This window comes from Muscardinus avellanarius (genome assembly GCF_963383645.1).
Source record: "Muscardinus avellanarius genome assembly, chromosome: 18".
Taxonomy (NCBI): Eukaryota; Metazoa; Chordata; class Mammalia; order Rodentia; family Gliridae; genus Muscardinus; species Muscardinus avellanarius.
In genome coordinates, this window is record NC_137804.1 from 7303637 (window position 1) to 7323121 (window position 19485).

Consider the following 19485-nt stretch of genomic DNA (forward strand, 5'->3'; position numbering starts at 1 on the left):
ACTGTAATCCCAGCATTCAGGAGGCTGAGACAGGAGGATCGCAGTTTGCGGACAGCCTCGGCCACTTAGTGAGGCCCTCTGCAACTCAGTGAGACCCTGTTTCAAAATAAAGAATAAACAACAGGGCTGGAGGTGTAGCTCGGAGGTAGAATGCCCCTGGGTTCCATCCCCAATAATGCCAAAAAAAAAAAAAAATTAGCGAGACAAGAGAAGGCCTATGCGAACGTTTGCACTTGTACCAAAAGGGCCTTGTGTCAGTTTCAGGTGACTTCCCATCCCAGCTTTGCACATCAGGGACAGGATCTGCAGCCTGCTACGGCTGTGCCATTTTCACAGGAGCTGTGTGGCTGGAGCGTGTCCAAGAAGAGGGGCGCCAGGCCAGCCAGAGGGCGGTGGAGAGAGGCCTAGTCTACTAGTCTCCCGGGTGCGCTGGAGGCCGGCCATGGCACCTTCCATCCTTGGGGGTTCCGCAGGGGCAGGGCTCCCGGGGTTCCTGAGCACACCGCTCATCTGCAACCCCGCTCATCTGCACAGCTGGGAGGGAGTAGCCAACTCCATGAGCCCTCTTTTCCAGCCCTGGCCAAGGGCGCTGCTACCGCCCTCTCTCTGCCCACTGTAACTGGTTCTTGGATCCCGGCTAAAATTTCCCCCCTCTCTTGCTTACTCCTCGGCCCAGCGCCAGGCGGAGGCTCAGTACATACTAGATTGAATACATTTGCCTGCTTGTTCCCAGCTGTGAGCAGCTGCTGTTTGTTTAGGACTTTCCCCAGGCCAGGTGTTTACACACACCTTCTTTACTCTTTACAACAATCCTATGGGGATCGTGTCTATTTTACTATGAGACAACTGCGGTCCCGAGATGGGGAGTGACCTACCGAGGGCCCACGCAGTAGTGTCGGCGTTGGCGCAGTCTCCTTTGACGCAAAGGGTATGCTTTTCTATTTTTTTTCCTTTTCTTCTCTTTCAGTAGCAGGGTTTGAACCCAGGGACATTCTACCCCTGAGCTACATCTCCCTCCCCCTTTTATTGTTTTTTTTAATTTGAAACAGGCTCCAGCCCCTTTTATTTATTTATTTTTAATTTTGAAACAGGGTCTTGCTAAGTTGCTGAGGCTGGCCTAGAATCTGTGATCCTCCTAGCTCAGCCTCCCAAGTGCTGAGATTTCAGACATGTACCACCATGCCCAGCTAAAGATTTATGCTTTTTATTATGTAGTTTGTTAGTTTTTAGTGGTACTAAAAGTTTGAACCCAGGGGCGTTCTACCTCTGAGTTACACCCTCAGCCCTATTTTTTATTTTGAAACAGTCTCATGAAGTTGCAGAGGGCCTCACTACGTAGCTGAAGCTGGCCTTGAACCTGTGATCCTCCTGTCTCAGCCTCCCAAGTACTGGGATTATATGCATGCGCCACGGTACCCAGATAGGTTTATGCTTTTTTAAAAACCAGAGGTATCTCATCTCGTGGATTTTGGGACCCAAGACTGTTCATACATTAAATGAGTATATGCTACAATTCTATTTTATTTGAGAAAATAAATTTTCAGTTGAGTTTCTTTTAAAAAACGAAGTGTGTGTGTGTGTGTGTGTGTGTGTGTGTGTGTGTGTGTGTGTGTGTGTGATAAACATAGCAACACTACCAGAGTTGGAAAACAGCAGGTAGACAGTTCTAATCCCAGCCGATTTCTTTGCTTTCTTGCATCTTTTCATAGTCTCTAAACTAGGCAAATTATGACCTCTGCAAAAACATTTCTGTAAATCCAGTCACCTTCAACCCACTTGGAGCTGGTCCCCTCCGCTCGGCAGAGGCTGGAGGATCAGCCGCGGCCAAGAGGCGCCCAAACCCGTGGCGGCGCTGGACTGGATGAGTCTGTCTACGGATCAGAACGCTGCCCAGCGGCAGGCTGCGACCTGCTCGTGGCTGGGTTCCCGCACCCTCGCCCATCGTGTCTGGCCTCCTTCCTCTCCTCTCTCCCTCGATTCCCTGCATGCTGACGTCCTTGCTGTGCCCCGAACACCCTGGGCAGACTCCAGACGCAGCCCGTGGCCCACGCCCCTGCCTGGAAGACCGTCCTACCTGACACCTGCTCCCTCGTGCCTTTCCGCCTCTGCTCCATGTCAGCTCCTCCGAGAGGCCCTTCCGAGCCTCCTCCCTGAAGCTGCCCCTTCCCGCGTCCCCCTCAGTCTCCATCCATCCATCGTGTGTGGGTCCCTGGAGCGTGCGCTCGGCAGACGTGCTGTGTGCTTTGTTTGGTGTTTCTCCTTTATTTGAATGTCTGCCCCAGCAAGCAGGACTTTATTTGATTTGTTTGAAGGAACAATACAGGGTACACAAGTAGGGGTTCAATAAATAGGAGCGAGGGAGCGATTTCAATAGGCCGGATGTGGGCAGCAGCCGGGCACGGGCTGGGAGCGGACCACCCCGCCGATGTTCCCGGAGCAGGCCGGAGAAAGAAAGGCAAATGCGAGGCCGCCCGGTGCCCCAGTCCTGAAACTTTTATAAAGCCAACGGAAGGCTTTGACGGGTCTCTGTTTGGCCCATAAAACGGGTTCAGCAGATTTGTCTACCTGGACTGTATTGTTAGGAAACAATAATTAAATACTTCAAAGGAAGTCATTGATAACGATGAATAGTAGTTTCCCTCTATACCTTCTGTCCCTCCCCGGCATTGGCTAATCGCCCCTCATGTTGCCTGCTGAAGTAAGAACCTTAAAGAACGCGTCCCCTGGGTTCTTGGGGGAGAACACCTTTCACGCGGCTGCCTCGGAGGATTGCAGGTGCCGTCATTCTCAGGCTTCTCTGATTCTATGGGTGGAATTAAGATATTATTACCACGCGCCGTGGACTGTGGAATAAGCCGGGAGCACAGAAGAGCCATAAAAACAGGGCCGAGAAGAGGAGAGGTTAGAAACCAGGGGCTCGCTCTATTGAAATCCCCGTGCTGTGGGATTCGTGCGGGCCGTGTGTTTGGGCCGAGGACTAGGACACAGGAGGGGGGCTTTTCAGGCCCATGTCCCCAGCAGCCCTGTTGCTCAGCTGGGATCTAGAGGCCTGGCTGCAGGGGCGGAGGCCTGGGCACGGCAAGCCCCCGGGCCTGGCTCTTAGCCCCCCCAACAGGCTCTTGTCTCTGCTTCCACGCAGATCAGTGATTCCCCAGTGACTCAGCCAGCTCGCAGGGTGCACATCACATTTATCCTTGCCGACCGCTGTGGTCAGAAGGGAGATTGGCCGCTGCAGAGTCCTGGCAGCAATTACAGCCTGCACAGTTCATTTGGTAATTAATCAAGGGTGCCGTGGGACACGGCTGCTGTTGCCAGCCGCGGTTGTTACTTAGTCTTAGCTGTGTCTGTGTGTTACATCTTTGGGGGTGCATGCTCTGCGGGGAATCTGAGAGGCTGCTGCTTGGGTTTCTCTCCATGCAGGCCCCTGGTACATTTTCAGCAAGGACGCCTTGTGGAAGGCCCTGCTGAGCTGAAGAGCTGGAGGGCCCCAGAGGGACCCGGGGTGTGCTAGGGGCAAGAGGATGGTGCCTCGGGGTTTGTGTGGGAGGAAGGAAGTTGAAGAGTAGACAAGCACCCATCCAGCGTGTCTCTTCGGGGCTGGCAGGCGGCAGCACCATCACCAGTTAAAGCTGTCCCTTAACCCCTGCACTGTGTGCAAGGCGCGGGGTCGAGCGTCACCGTTTGCGATGAAGAGATGACCATGGCCGTTTTACAGCAGCAGCAAACCAGGGTGCAGAAGAATCAAGATACAAACCCAGAACCAAGATGCAAGCCTGGCCTGCCAGCCTCGTGCCCGGCTGCAGCCTGCTCGAGGTTCCTCGCCACCGCTCCTGCGGGCTGGCGCGGGACAGTTCTCATTTCACTGCAGGGGAAGTGGGCAGGAGGGTTGGGCCTTGTTCTGGCTGACTGCACCCCGTTCTCAGTCCCAACTCATGGATTCTGCCAATGCTGAAATACTTAGGGATGGTTTCTCCGCCCTCACTACCTGGATTACGGTTTACCTGCGAGCAGGTGTGTCCCCCTCACGTCTCCAGAGGCCTGCGCTCTGCCTGGCCTCTGCTGGGCTGTGGACGCACGTCCTCCAAAGGCCCAGTGGTGGAGGGATGTTCCCCAGGGCTGTGCTGCTGAGAAATGCTGGGCCTGTGGGAGGCGGGGCTTAGTGGGAGGTCTTTAGGTCATTGGGGGTGTGTCCTTGAAGGGCATTGTGGGATCCCAGCCCCTGCTTCCTCCTCTTTTGCTTCCTGATGATGAAGTGAGTGGTTTTTCTCTGCCACCCCTTCTCGCCACAGGCCCCAGAGCACCTACAACTGTAAGCCCAAACAAACCTTTCTTCTTTATACATTATTTATCTCTGGTGTGTTGTTATAGTGGTAGAAAGCCAGCTAACACAGTCACCGTGGTCCCTGGCATGGATATCTGATCTGATATCTGATATCAGATATCTGATGTGTCTGATGGAGCTGTATCTGTTGCTCAGTCAGCGTGGCCAGAAACCCGAGGCTCAATGGGACTGCGCAGCTCGGCAAGCATCCCGCCCGGGCTCCTGAAACGCCTGGGAGCCTTTAGGCTGCCATTATTGGATTTTAAAATAATGACCAATCACTTGGAGAGGTACTGGAGAGAGAGAGAGAGAGAAAGAGAGAGGGGGGAGAGAGAGAGAGAAAAAGAGAGAGAGAGGGAGAGAGGGAAGCCTGGGGGTACTGAGTGAACCACACTGGCTGGGGTAGAGGGATTCTATGAAATATTGCTGTTAAAACACCTTTTCCCAGGGTTAATGTCTGTCCAATGAATCTATAAAGAGAATCTACCCTTAAAAATTTCAGCCAAGCATGGTGGCACACACTCCTAGTCCCTGGAAGGCTGAGGAGGATCGCAGGTTTGCAGCCAGCCTCAGCAACGTAGGCCCGCCACGACTTAGTGAGACCCTGGTTCAAAATAAGAAGTAGAATAGAGCTAAGGGTGTAGCTCGGAGGTAGACTGCCCCTGGGTTCAACTTCCAGCGCAAAAAGAATTCTTTTTCTTAAAATTTTTATAAATTTTTATAAATTTGTATGCTACTGAAAGTATTTTATTTTTGGAAAGACAATTATTAAAGCAAGTGGTAAGCTTGTGGTTCTTGTACGCCTTCAAGCTGCTTCCAAAACAGCGCAACGTTCCTTTCAAATGAAATCACTGGCATCCCGTTTGCAGAAGAGGTGGGGAGGCCAAGGCCCACTCTGAGAGGGCGAGGCGCACTGGGGCGCACGGACCCAGGCTCTCGTTGTGCCTCTGGACGCGCTGAGCCTCTCCTGGGCGCGCTCCTTGGGACAGGCGCCCTGGCCTGGCGTTGTCTCTATGGCGAGGTTCCCTCTTGCTCTCTCTTTTAAAGTCCCCAGATTTTGAGATTGGAGAGAACTGTGCCTATGAGCACGGCCTCCGGTGACCGGGGTGCACTGCGTTATCGAGTGTTGCGGTTTTCTTGTCTGTGAAATGGGCTCAGTAGCAGTTCCACTGGGAGCGGTCAGTGAGTCCTTTGCTGAAGAATGATCAGATCAGGGTGAGCACCACGTGGACGTGGCTTGCACATTTAGTTACAGGGCGCACTCCAGTTTCCTGGGAACACGGCACGTGGCTCCTCCCCTGTGCTACAGAAAGCGATACCTGTTTACTGGCAGGAAGTCATAGCTGTGTGTGGGAAATGGAGAGGGACATCTTGGGGCTCAGAGAAGCTAGGCTCCTGTCTACACCTAGCCACACTGGCTCTCATGCACCTGGACCCAGCAGTCACGAGAGTTGGCAGGGTCCCAGAGGCCACCTCGTCCAAACTCCTCATCTTACACGTGTGGTAACTGAGGCCAAGAGAGGGGCTGCAGCCTTGCCACAGATGCCAGGCCGGTGGGAAGCCGAGCCTCTGGGTCCCCTGGCCTCAGGGCATGGTGCTCGCTGATGGACCCAGGGTACGGTCCCTGGCTCTATGCCTGGTGATGTTCTTCCAGCTACGCTGGGAAATGAGGTCCAGTTGCAAAATGAGAGCTAAGAGCCTTGCTAATTGATTTAGGCAAGAAAAGGAAAGCGATGGGCTTTGTAATCGCCGGAATCACGCTTCTAACTCAATTTACAGGGAGGATGATTGATGGCCCGGGCTGGAGCGGCCGAGAGCTCAGCAAATGTCCGTCCTGATTTGTTAAACTTCGCTCCCTCCAGCTCTGCTGAGGACCGGGAGACCTGGGAGATCCAGGCAGGAGGCGGAGGCTGGACCAGCTCTGGCCTTGCTTCTGAAGATGTCCGGGCTCAGGCCAGGAGCAGGTGGGGCCCACGGCCCTCCCTGACTGGGCAGTGGAGGCTCACTGGAAAGGTCTTCCCGCTGCAGACTCCAGAAGATGCTGAGCAAGTCGTGGTGGCAGCTTCTTACCACCCTACCCAGGTGTTCCTGCTGTGGCAGACACAGCTGTCCTGGAGGAGGCCACCCAGGGGAGGGGCCGTGTGGCCCCAGGCCTGGTGCTCACCGCTCCGAGCCTCGGTCTTCTCAACTGTGAAGTGGGGTAACAGTAGGTGCGGAGGTTTGGCTCTAAGTGCCCCCGTATTACAGTCCTGGTCCTGGCTTGGCACTGCTGGGGGTGCTGGAAACTTTCAGAAGTGGGGATTGTGGTGCCCGGTCCCTCCCTCCTTCTGGCTCAGCCTCCACGTCCCTGGGAGTACAGGTGTGCTCCACCAGCCCTGGTTCTACCAACGAAGTCTGTGGGTTCTTCTGTTCAACCCCAGAGGCTGCTCAGCGTACTCTTCAGACTCTAAACCTCTCAAGAAGCAAGACAGAAATCACGCTCACAAATGTTCTGAGCGATACTTTCTTCCAAGCTCCATCTCAGATGAAATTTCTATTTTCTACTCTAAAACAGAGGAGGTTCCACGTCTGGAGCAGGTTTGGGCCTGGGAGGTCGGGGCTGGGGGGGCCCCAGAGGCCAGGCTGGGGTGCGCCCCACAGCACGGAGGCAGCTGTTGGCAGTGTCTGCCCCGCTGAGTGGGGCACAAGCAATGGCCCAGGGCACAGTGCCCAGAGCCCCTGCCCCCAGGCCTTGCCCTCTGTGGGGGCCAGGCCAAGCCAGCATGTGAAGACAGAGCAGGCCCTGCAGGGAAAGCCAGGGCTGAGGCAAAGCCCTGGGACACGCCATCGACAGCCGGGGGACACCGTGCTGGTGAGAAGGGGCCATACCAGACAGGTGCCCTGCGCTGTGAGATTCCACGGTCACATGGTGGTGTCCCACAGGCCTTCAGTGTGGGCATTTCCCTTTTCCTTCAAGATTGTCTTTTGGGGGTCTGGGAAAGGTGGGCCAGCTCAGAGGCTGCAGGAACTGGGCCGTGGCAGCACCCCAGAGTGTCTGGTGGCCTCCCACCTTCAAGGTGAACGAGGCCGGAGGCTGCAGGCTCAAGGCCCTGGGGCAGTCCTTGCAGTACTCTCTTAGACAGTGGAAGCCAGGTGTTGGGGAGCACTGGTGCAGAGATGGCTTGGCTCCCAGGTGTTGGGGTGCCCAGCACAGCTCACTTTGCTTGGTCCCAACTGGCTGCACGGGACAGGAGGGCAGGCGTGTGTGTGCACGTGCGTGTGTGAGTGCGTGGGGGGTGCAAGCAAAGGGAACATCAGTAGTTGTTCAAATGCTTGAGACGGTGGGGGTGGGGTGGGGTGGGTTGGGGAGGCCCGGCTGGGAGGAGACAGTCCGCGGCCTGCAGGAGCCTGGCTCTTCCTGGAAGCCAGCCTGGGGACCTGGCACTGTCTTCTAAGTTTGTTGGCAAGGACTTGAAGGTCTTTCATGTAGTGTCCCCGCATTCCACAGCCAGACCTGCCGCAGGACCCCAGAGAGGTCTCCTCTGCGACAAAGGCTCTCTGCGGTGCCGGTGCTGGAGGCTCCTCCTGGTGCAGATGCGGCCGCCCCTGTGCCCGGAGGGAGAGCAGGCCAGCGTTCCTTCTCTTCTCCCTTGCTGTGCCCCTCTCCCTGGCCCGGGAGAGGCTCTTGGCTGACAGCTAGCTGCACGCTCCACACCGCATTGAAAAGTCACCACAATAATTAGCAGATAGCTAACAGGGGATTTTGCAAAGGCGCTTCAAAGCACCTCTCCCGGAATCGCTGAGACAGGTGTAAACGTCTGCCTGGACACGGAGTAGCCTGTTTAAAGGGAAGCCGGGGTGGAAGAGCAGGTGTTAATTAAACCAGGCTGAGCAGCAGCACGGCTGGGTGCTCCACCCGCAGCACAAACGCTGACAGTTCCAGGTGCAATACAAGATATGCACACTTACGGCTCCCTTATACCTTAACGAGGAATCTGACCCATGTCTTAGGTCTTCAAATGCCTGGTCCATACCTGTCTTGGCAAAGACAGGCTCCGATTAATTTTACTAATTAAAGCTAATGAGGTGCTATAACTGCAAATCAGGCACCATAATGGCTGGGTTTGGGGTGGGAGACACTTTCCTTTTACCAAAAATCTTGCAGGAAGGAAGATAAGAAACAGCTATTTTTCAAATACTGGACCATAGCCAGGCATGGTGGCACATACCTACAATCCCAGTACTTGGGAGGCTGAGACAGGAGGCACATGGGTTTGCAGCCAGCCTCAGCTACTTAGTGAGGCTCTCCACAACTTAGTGAAACCCTGTTTCAAATTAAAGAATAAAATATAGGGCTAGGGGGTGTATCTTGGGGGTAGAATGCCCCTGAGTTCCATCCCCAGTACTGCAAAAATAAATAAATAAAATAAGATAAAATAAAATAAGGCTGGGGTTGTAGCTTGAAGGGAGAATGCCCAGAGTTCAATCTCAAGTACCATAAACAAAAAACAAAAACAAACAAAAAATTCTGGGCCATTAAGTTGCTACCCAGAAAAAGTACCACTTCACTGAAACTTTAGCATATAACCCCAAATGTTGCTGGAATGTGCGTACACCCTCCCTCCCCAGGGCCTCGTGTTCAGATCCCCTCACCCTCTTGCAGTTGGTCTCTGGAGAGAGACCCAGCACAGTTCTTTAGCTCTCTGACACCGACTAGCCCTGTGGGTCACCCCTGGACATATCCCACAATCCCCTGCTAAGCTCCTTGGTAACAGCGCTCAGGACTCCCCGAGGCCACCTGGGATCGGCGTCTCTGGGACGAAGCCCTGGCATCTGTTTTAAAATAGTTATCAAGCCGGGCGTGGTGGCGCACGCTTGTAATCCCAGCGCCTGGGAGGCTGAGACAGGAGGATCGCGCAGGTTCAAAGCCGGCCTCAGCTACTTAGTGAGGCTCTCAGCAGCTTAGTGAGACCCTGTTTCCAGATACATTATAAAATAGGGCTGAGTGTATAGCCTGGAGGTAGAAAGGCCCCTGGGTTCCACCCTCAGTACCACACACACACAAAATAGTTATGAAGGCAATTCTTACAGTCTTTACTGGTGTTTGGGAATGATTGGAAACTGAAAAGGCTTCTCTGGTAGGGTTTTTGTTTGGGGTTATTATTATTATTATTATTATTATTATTTATTTTTTTTTTTTTGGTGGTACTGGGGTTCCTGGAAGCCCTTCTACCTCCGGGATACACTCCCACGGGCTACACTCTCAGACCTATTTTTTTTTTTAACTTTTTTATGTGGAAACAGGGTCTCTTAAGCCAGCGAGGCTGGCTCCGAACCAGTGTGATCCTCCTGTCTCCGCCTCCCAAGCGCGGAGATTACAAGCGTGCGCCACCACACCCGGCTTGTTTGGGGTATTGGCACGCTGTAGTTATACGTGGGAGTGAGATTTGGGGGTGTTCTGCGCCATATTCCAAGCTGCTTCGGAGCACCCCTGCTTTACGGTGGTACCTCTGGGGTTTCAGCAACGTGGCCTTCCTTTGCCTGATTTGCGAGGTACCGTTCGTTCCTTGACGTCTGACGGAAGTCGAGTGCCGGCCCTTGGCATCCCATACCCGTCTGTCTGGCGCATCACGCAGGCTGGGAACACAGAGTAGCTCGGCCAGCAATTGGAGGCGTTTCCTATGTGGAGCACCGCAGACTGTGCCCGGGACGCACCTGCCCTCTGCGTAAGACTTGCTGACCTCAGCCGTGCATAGGGTGCGTAGAACGCTGGTGCTGGCTAGCCCTAGGCGGCTGGCCCCACCTGGAGGGCCACCGAGAACGTCGGTGTGCTGGTGCCAACTGGGCCGTTTATGAAAACCACCTGGGCATCTGCCCATGTGTGAGAGCAAGCCAAGGTCCCTCCCCACCTCTGGTGTCCCGGGGCTCAGGAGTCTCCTGACTGCTTAGCCCCGACTCCTGCCGCCACCGGAGTCCCAGTGACTGCTGTGTGTTTTCTCCTAGACTCTCACCCTGCCTGGCCCAGCCCTGGTTTCCTCTCACCTGCAAGCCCCCGCCAGCAGAAGGCTTTGGGTAGAGCAGGCGTCCAGGCGTGGGATGTTACTTTGTCAGGACGGCCTTGTCCCCAGCCTGGTTGGGGTCCTTTGAACTCAACACTGCTCCTCCTGCTCTGAATGCAAAGCGTACACCCCCTGGAGACTCCAGAGACCTCGCTGCCAGGACCACAGTGTCAGACCTCCAGGTGGGCCGGGGAGGTGGGCGGAGGCAGGAGATAGCTTCCCATGAGTCTCACTGATGTGGCTTCAGCATTAAGGTCACATAGCCAGAGATTAGATTCTGCAGGCGTAAGCCGATTACATTCAAATTTCAGGCAAATCACATGCAAAGAGCACACGTGACTGTCCCTGGCTTGCCACTGCTTCCGTGTGTCCCCTGGGTGCAGGCCGGGAGGGACAGTGGGTGGCATGTGTTCTGGCGCAGAAGCCACAGGGCAAGAGAGGATAACGACGGCCCGGCCATGAGCCAGGGCGCTCTCGGGCTGTTATTAGCGCCTCTAGCGCATCCTGAGAGGTTGCGGCATGCCGGGAGCCGTAGTGGGGGCAGCGAGGTAAAGGACAGGCAGTTCACCCCTCTGGGGGCGCTCACAGGTGCTTCTAGACCCAAACGGGTCCAGAGAGAGGTTGAGAGCTGAGGGAGGCCGTCAGAAGGGCAGGCACCGGGCGCCGGCCCCCACCTACTGTGGGGCTCCAGAAGCCTCCTGGGCACTGAGACCAAGCCGTTTTGGTTGTTGTTGTTGTTTTCAGAGCGGGGTGTTGATGCTTGAACTCAGGGCCGTTCTATCTAGGAGGTATACCCCTACCCCTATTTTATTTTTAGTTTGAAACAGGGTCTTGCTAGTTTGCGGAGTCTCACTACTTGCCGAGGCTGTCCTTAAAACTGCAAGCCTCCTGCCTTGGCCTCCCGAGTATTGAGATTGCAGGCGTGCGCCACCACGGCCGGCTTAGCCAAGCAGTTTTGAAGGATGGATAAGAGAGGCCACGCTGGGTTGGGGAAGGATGTTTGGGCCTCTCCATCTTCGCAGTAGGTTGATGGAGGAGCTGGGAGGGTGCAGTGTGCGGGGAGGGGCTTTCAGCACTGAGCCAGGAAGGTGGAGTTGAATCCCAGAAAGTGAGAGTTTAAGTAGAGAGGATGGAGGAGGAGACCGCAGTGTGGGGCGTGAGTAGAGCTGGTCTAGCCGGGCAAAGAGGCCGGCCCAGAGCGCATCCGCAGGAGCCTGCCAGTCAGCCAGGAGGTGACAGCTGGGGGCCTGCGCGGTGGGCGGGCTGGGGCTGGGCTGCCGTGGTCCTTGGGAGCAGTAAGGGCAATTCTGGTTTGGACATGCCCGGCGTGTGGAGCTCTGGGGTATCTAAGACCCGGGCTGTCCAGCAGCAAGTGCTTTATGTCCCGGAGGCTTGTATTTCTTAAGGAGGTGCTCCCTGAGCAAGCAGGTAGGTCTACAGAGGGTGCTCCCCAGAGGAAGAGGCAGCAGGGACTCCTGGGCCTCAGGGTATGAAGGCGAAGACTCCATACCCTGATTTGAGAGCCATTCTTCCAGCAAGAGGCAGAAGCCCCCTGGTGGCGGTGAGGGGCGGGCAGAATAGCAAAAGCCACAGAGGCATCTGGGAAGGGTGCCCCAGAGGTCCTCGCCCTCAGGCCCCGCCTGCTCGGTGGTGCATCGGGGCTGTGCCATCGAGGCACCAGGTCCAGGCGCTGAGCAGCTTCCCACAGGCCCCAGAGGGGCAGTGGGTGACTCCTGGAGCCCAGGCCGTAGTCTCTGCTCTGTCCTGCACATCTCAGAGCTGCTGCTCCTGGGATCCGGCCGGCCAGCGCGTCCTGGGATAACCGCTCTGTTCCAGGCAGCCCTGAAGCTCTCTATCTCCCAGGGAGGTCCTGGGGGTCACCTGATGAGGATGTAGGGTCACCGATGGAGGACCTGGGATCTGAACCAGATGCACCTGGCTCCCAGCCCTATCCGCAGCCCTGGCTCTTCCCAGTGGGACCGCCATGCCGGTGCTGCCAGGGGAGCCAAGGGTCTGCCACTGGGAAGGTCCAAGCAGCCTCTTCTGCAGACACCCTGGCCCCCGCCTGGCCTGACTCTTCAGGGAGAGTGGCATCTGCCAGCTCCATTGTTCAGGGTTTCTAAAAGGGTGATTTGGCAAACAATACTGAGAAGCCGGTCTTGGCAATAAATTTCCATGTTAAAAGGAATTATTTTTATCACTTTCTGTGTTCTGGGGCCTTGAAGAATGCAGCAGACAAAGGCAGGCTGAGAAAGGTGTCTGTGTGGGCCAAGGGCAGAGGCAAGGGAGTGTGTGCGCATGCGCGTGCGTGTTTAAATTTCTACCTGCTTCTCCGCGGGATGATATGTGCCCATAAGGGATGCCTGGGAGTCTGACATGCTCAGCTCCCCTGGAGGAACACCCGTCCAGGATGGAGCTAGAGGGACTGACATCAGGGAGAGGTGGGGCACCGCGGGCATCTTAAAAGCCTGTGGTTGCTCTGCTTACCCTCCCTGGTGGCCGGGAAGGCCCTGCACCCGGGGGCTGAGGGAGCGGTAGAAGCATGTCTCCGGTTTGAGGAGGGATCTTTCGGGCACTTGGGCTTACACAGGGGGTGCGGTTTTCGAGCCTTTGACTGAAGCTTATGTGCTCAGAACCAAAGCCACCCATGCTACCAGCACTCGGGTAAAGGAAACGGAACATGCCCCCACCTCCAGCCCCTGCTGCTCACTGCCAGCGCCTCCCTCCAGGCTGACCCTCCCTCCAGGCTTTGCCGGCCTTTGTGCAGTGTAGAGAAGGGACCACGCAGACGCATTTTGAATGGGGGCGGGAGGGGGGAGAAGGCACCAAGCATAGTTTAAATGTATACCACTTGTGTTCAATAAAAAATTTGTTTAAAAAAAAGAAGAAAGGATGCACGTAAGCTGAACCCAGTTCACACTGCACCAGCACCCCAAGGCCCCCAAAGACAGGTCGCTAAGCCCAGTTCACACTGCACCAGCACCCTTAGGCCCCCGAAGACAGGTCGCCAAGTGATTTGCCACAAACCCCACTGCTCTTTGGTCTTCTGACAGCTGCGCCCCACCTTTCCAGCTTGGATAAAGCCAGGCGGAAGAAATCTGGCTACTAACCTATTTTTATTCATTTGCCTGTGAACCACACAGCAGGAGAAGCTGCTGTTAATGTATTTTGAGGAGACACAGTTGGAGACCTGAGCTCCCCTCCCGTCTTTACGTCTCCTCCACAACTCAAATATTAATGGTAATTAAGAAGCAGCGGTGCATGCCAGCAATCCCAGTATTTAGGAGCCTGAGACGGGAGGGTCACCGGTTCAAAGCCAGCCTCAGTAGCTCAAAGACGTTGTCAGTAACCTAAGGAGACCTTGTTTCAAAATAAGAAAATAAAGCGCCGGGCGTGGTGGCGCACGCTTGTGATCCCTGCGCTTGGGAGGCGGAGACAGGAGGATCTTGCAGGTTTGAAGCCAGCAAGGCTGGCTTAAGAGACCCTGTTTCCAAATAAAAATATAAAATAGACCTGGGAGTGTAGCCCGGAGGTAGAAGGGTTCCATCCCCAGTACCACCAAAATAAATAAATAAAATAAAATAAAAAAATAAAACAAATAAATAAAACTGGGCTGGGAGTGTAGTTTGGAAGTAGAATGCCTCTGGGTACAACCTCCAGTAAAACACACACACACACACACACACACACACACACACACACACACACACTGCAATGCCTAGCTGGGCTTGATTCCAGCATGTTTCAGTCTCCCTTCCACGAGAGACTGAGACAGGAGGATTGCATGTTTGAAACCAGCCTCAGCAATTTAGCAAGACTCAGCAACCTAGCAAGCCTCTGTTTCAAAAGCAAAAAATAAAAAAGGCTGGGGGTATATCTCAGGAGGCGGGGGAGTACAAGGGATGTGTAACAACAATAATGCAGGCAGGTAGAATGCCCCTGGGTCCATCCCCGGTTCTCCATTCTCCTCCCCAGAGGAGAAGGAGGAAGAAATGCCTCGGGAGAGTGCAGGGGAGGTGGCAGGAAGACTTGGAACATCAGGCTGCTGCCAGGAGAGGGGATGCGGCCGTTCTCTCTGCTCAAGTTACCAGCATCTTTCTTTCTCCCTTAGACAAATGACTGCGAAACCGCCTTGCCGCGGCAGCCAGATCCCAGCCCGCAGAGGAGCTTCCCGTCCACTTCCTTTAAAGGATAAAGTTATCTTCATGCTCAATAAATAACACTTGAGATCAGGGAACAGAAGATGCGATCTGCGAGCACTTGCTAAACATCTGAGACAGTCCTCGGAATGTTTAGTTGTCAGAGAAGGCCAAATAAAGGTCCTCTCCTGCTCCTCGGTGGCCGAGGTCGCCCATGGAGCAGTGGCTGGTGGGAAGGAGAAGGACTGGTCACGAGGGGAGTGTTTGGCAGCTTCTGTGCAAAGATCGATCTTTTTTACTGGTCATTGTAATCACAGATCTTTTTTTACTGGTCATTGTAATCACACGGCGTGTGGTGAAGTGCAGGGCGAGGGAGACGCAGGTACTTGTACTCGGCTCTACAGCCCGTCCCAGCTCCCACCCCGCGCTCCCTTCCTGTGATACTGAGATCGGCCTTGAGAATTTGGTGTCTGCTGAAGCATTTACTTCATCGAATCTCCCTCGTCCACCCACAGATACACCTCTCGAGAATGCAAACACGTGCCCACAAAGCGATTCGCGTGTGGAAGGCCGTGCATGCGGAACCGTATTCATAGCAGCCCTGTGCTGAAGGCAACCCAAATGTCCACCATCCAGAAAAAGGGATCAGTAACTTTCCCTGTAATGAAATAGACTCAGCAGTGGATCAGGAGCTCACGGTGCAGGGAATGAGCTGAGCGAATCTCACAGGTGCTCACTGGGCCAAAGGAGCCGGATCTAAGAACCCATGTTCAGCAGGCGCCGGGGGCGCGCTGCCATCCCAGCACTCGGGAGGCGGAGACCAGGGGACCGCGGTTCGCGGACAGCCTCGGCTACTTAGCAAGGCCCTCCGCAACTCAGTGAGACCCGGTTTCAAAATAAAGAATAAAGAATTGGGCAGGGGGTGCAGCTCGGAGGTCGAATGCCCCTGGGTTCCATCCACAGACCTGCAAAAAAAAAAAAAAAAAAAAAAAAAAGGAACCCATGTTCAGCAGAGACAGGAGGATCTGGGCTTGCAGACAGTCTCAGCAACTCAATGAAATCCTGTTTCAAAATAAAGAATAAAAAATAGGGCTGGGGCATAACTCGGAGATAGAATGCCCCTGGGTTCCAACCCCAGTACTGCCAAAAAATAATTAATAATAGTAAGAACCCATGTTCATCTCTCTGTGGGCCAAAAACGGTCAAAGATAATTGCCTGCATGGGGCCTGGAATCCCAGCTCTTGGGAGGTTGAGACAGGAGGATTGCAGGTTTGAGGACAGCCTTAGCAACTTAGTGAGGCTTTCAGGATTGTAAGCAAGGTTCTGTTTTCAAATAAAAAACAAAATAGGGTGGGAGATGTAGCTGGGAGGTAGAATGCCCCTGGGTTCAGTCCCCAGCATACTGAGTACACACACACACACACACACACACACACACACACACACACACACACTCCAGTGGCCGGTATCCTGAGTGCATCCCAGCATTCCATGTCCCGGAGCTTCAAGGAGACCTGACATACATCACAGCGGAGCTTCCTAGGCCCCACTATCAATCCATCCATCTGCCTGCAGGAGTCACGGTAACGCAGCTGCTGCTGCTGCGGCCTTCCGGCTGCCCCTCTCCTTTGGGGAGGCGGGGAGTGCAAGGGACCCGTGACAACAGTCATGCCTGCAGGAAAGCTGTAAAAGAACTCGAAACGCTGCTGCCCTATTACCACCACGAAGACCATGCGAAGGCACCTGCTTCTTTACGCTGCGGCTCCGCCGAACGTGCTAGGCCGCCACATTTCCACTGCGCTACGTGGGTCTCGGAGTCACTTGGTGGTTTTTGTATTTCTTCTTTTTTATTTTTGTTATTTTATTTATTTATTTATTTATTTATTTATTTATTTATTTATTTGTACTAGAGATGGAACCCAGGGGCATTCTACCTCCGAACTATACCCCCAGCCCTATTTTTTACTCTATTTATTTATTGGTGCTACTGGGGTTCCTGGAAGCCCTTCTACCTCTGGGCTGCACTCCCAGATCTATTTTATATTTTTATTTGGAAACAGGGTCTTTTAAGCCAGCGAGGCTGGCTTCGAACCAGCGTGATCCTCCCGTCTCCGCCTCCTAAGCGCAGGGATTACAAGCGCGCCTGTATTTCTTATTTGGAAACAAGGTCTCCCTAGGTTACTGACAACCTCTTTTGAGTTACTGAGGTTGGCTTTGAACCGGTGATCCTCCCGTCTCAGCCTCCCAAGTACTGGAATTACAAGCGTGTGCCACAAGGCCTGGCTTCTTTCTTTCCATTTTTCTTTTTCTTATTTTTTTAATGGTGGCATGATTCTCTGAGAAGCTATCCCATCGCTGAGTGACCCGTCCCAGATGTGACGTCCCCTCTGCCCTTTTTATTTGTACGCTTTGGCGCAGGTTTCGGGGTGTGGGCTGCCTGCTAGATGTAGGCGTCATGGTTAGCACTTTACAAATATTTTACTCTTTTTTAAATTTTTTGGTACTGGAGATTGAAGCCAAGGCATTCTACCTCTGAGCCACACACCTAGACCTATTTTATTTTGAAACAGGGTCTTGTTAAGTCACAGAGGGCCTCACTGAGGCTGACCTCAAACCTGCGATCCTCATGTCTCAGCCTCCCAATACGGGGGTTGCAAGTGTGCGCACCTGCCAGCTGCCCTCGGACACTCTTTTTATCACGAGCTTTCTCTTCCAGTGGTCTGCCTTCCCTTCCCCTTTGTTTCTGACCTTGTCTTTGCTGTTTGACTTTGGGGTGGTTTTGTATATCCCTTGTAAGCACGAAGCACCTGAGCTCTTTGATGGAGTCTGGGGTAAGCCCCGCCGGGGAAGAAGACTGAAGTCTCCCCTTTCCTGTCACCGAGGAGCTGTGGCCTGGGGAACATCAGTAGCATTGTGACCAGAAAGTACTAGACGCCCAGGTGAATGCTTCCAGCAGCTTCTGTGTGGGTGGGCAAGGCAATTAAAAGCTAGACACGCTCGAGTCTTTTAGCAGATGTCTAGGTGATAAAAACGCGGGTGACACATCTGAGCAGGACTCTGCCAGCCTCTGCGGAGCAGCACAGTCCGGTGCCCGCAGAGGAGGGCATCTTCTCATCAAGCCTAACGTCAACATGGACGGGGTGTTCACGGGAGGAGAGCCCAAAGACGGCAAGGACAGCATGTGGCTTCCGAGTGAAGGGCGGCCCGCTTAGACAGGATTATGCTGGGCGTGGTGGCTCAGGCCTGTAATCCCTGTACTTGGGAGGCTGAGACAGGAGGACCGCAGGTTCGAGTCCAGCCTCAGCAACTTAGCAAGATCCTGGTTCAAAATACAAAGGGCTGGGATGTAGCTTGGAGGTAGAATGCCCCTGGGTTCAAGTAGATGGAAACGTTACCCACCCTGATTTGATCATTACACATCGCATACATGTATCTACTTATAGACTGTACCCCATGAATATGTATAATTAAGATAATTTCGTTTTTTCTTTCTTTTTTTTTTTTTTTGGTGGTACATCATCCCTAGAAAACCCCGAGGAAGCCTCCCAGGCCAGGACGGGGGAAGCTGAGACAGGAGGACCACAGGCTCAAGGCCAGCCTCAGCAAGTCAGACCCTGTTTCTAAACACACAATAAAAATGGCTGCGGGTGTAGCTCAGAGGCAGAATGCCCCTGGGTTCAATCTCTAGTACCATAAAAAAAATAAAAATAAAAATAAAATAAATCTGTGCACGCTGCTAGCCATTTCTGAGGCCACAGCCCTGGCCTGCGGGATCTCTGCCTGGGGCACCAGTCCGGCAGGTGGTCTCATTGACTGACGCCTTGGTTGGGCCCCGCCTCCCCCACTTCACTTTCTTGCAAGGCCTCCACCCGGGAACATTTTGTTCAACACACGCCCACACACGCACAAGCTCCGTTCATCTTGTTCTTGTCACCGGGTCCCCTCCCTGGCAGAGTGAGTGAAGTGGGGGAGGGGACCCTAAAGTCCCCTGGGGGTGGGGGAGGCTGGCTGGAGACCTCGCCTCCTTCCTCTCCGTCCCTGTCCCCATCCCCGTCCCGGTCCCCGTCCCCGTATGGACCTGGAGGTGTAGCTACGCTGGGCTCCGGACAGGCCGCCTCTCAGAAGGACAACCTGTGCGTCCTACAAAGCCCTGTCTGGTTATCCCCAAGTAGCCGGCAGCTAATTGGAAGAGGAACCTGGGAACTCCAAACCAATGAGCCGGTCCTCAGCAGCTGTGGGCAGCTGGGGGCACTCCTGACGGCTCTGGGCACCTTAGGATGCGTGGGTGGGGCCCTGAGCTCTGCCCGCGCTCCAGGAGCAGGAGACCCGGCAACCTGGCTTCTCTCTCAGTGGCTCTCACCAGGCAGGGCAGGGGCGCTGGTGAGTTGTGGCCGCCTATGGCCTGGAGTAGAAGGGACCACCAACACCTGGTAGAAGGGGGTGTTAGACTGTTCTGGAGGCTGATTGTGGGAATGATCACATGATTCTACACATCCGTCAAAACTCACAGGCCCCAGGACTCCAGAGGGGCAATGTCACTAGGCTTAAATTACTCCTAATTTTATTTATTATTTATTTATTATTATTTTGTGGTGCTGGGGACTGAACCCAGAGCCCCATGCATGCCAGACGAGAACACTCCCCAGCTCATTTTATTTTACTTTGAGGCAGGGTTTCACCGAGTTGCCCAGGCTGACCCTTATTTGTAACCTCCCTGCCTCAGCCTCATGAGTAGCTAGGATTTCAGGTTATTTCTAATTTTAAACACACATGAAACACATACCCAGCATCCCTGAAGCGTCTGCCCTCGCCTGGACCTGTACGGTCTGGTGTGGACCCTGTGTCCTGAAGTCTCCCAGGTTGTTGTTATTTTACTGGGATTGAACTCAAGGGCATTCTACTACCCAGCTATATCCACAGGCTTTTCAAATTTTAATTTTGAAACAGGGTCTCACTATGTTTCTGAGGGTCTTGCTAAATTACTGA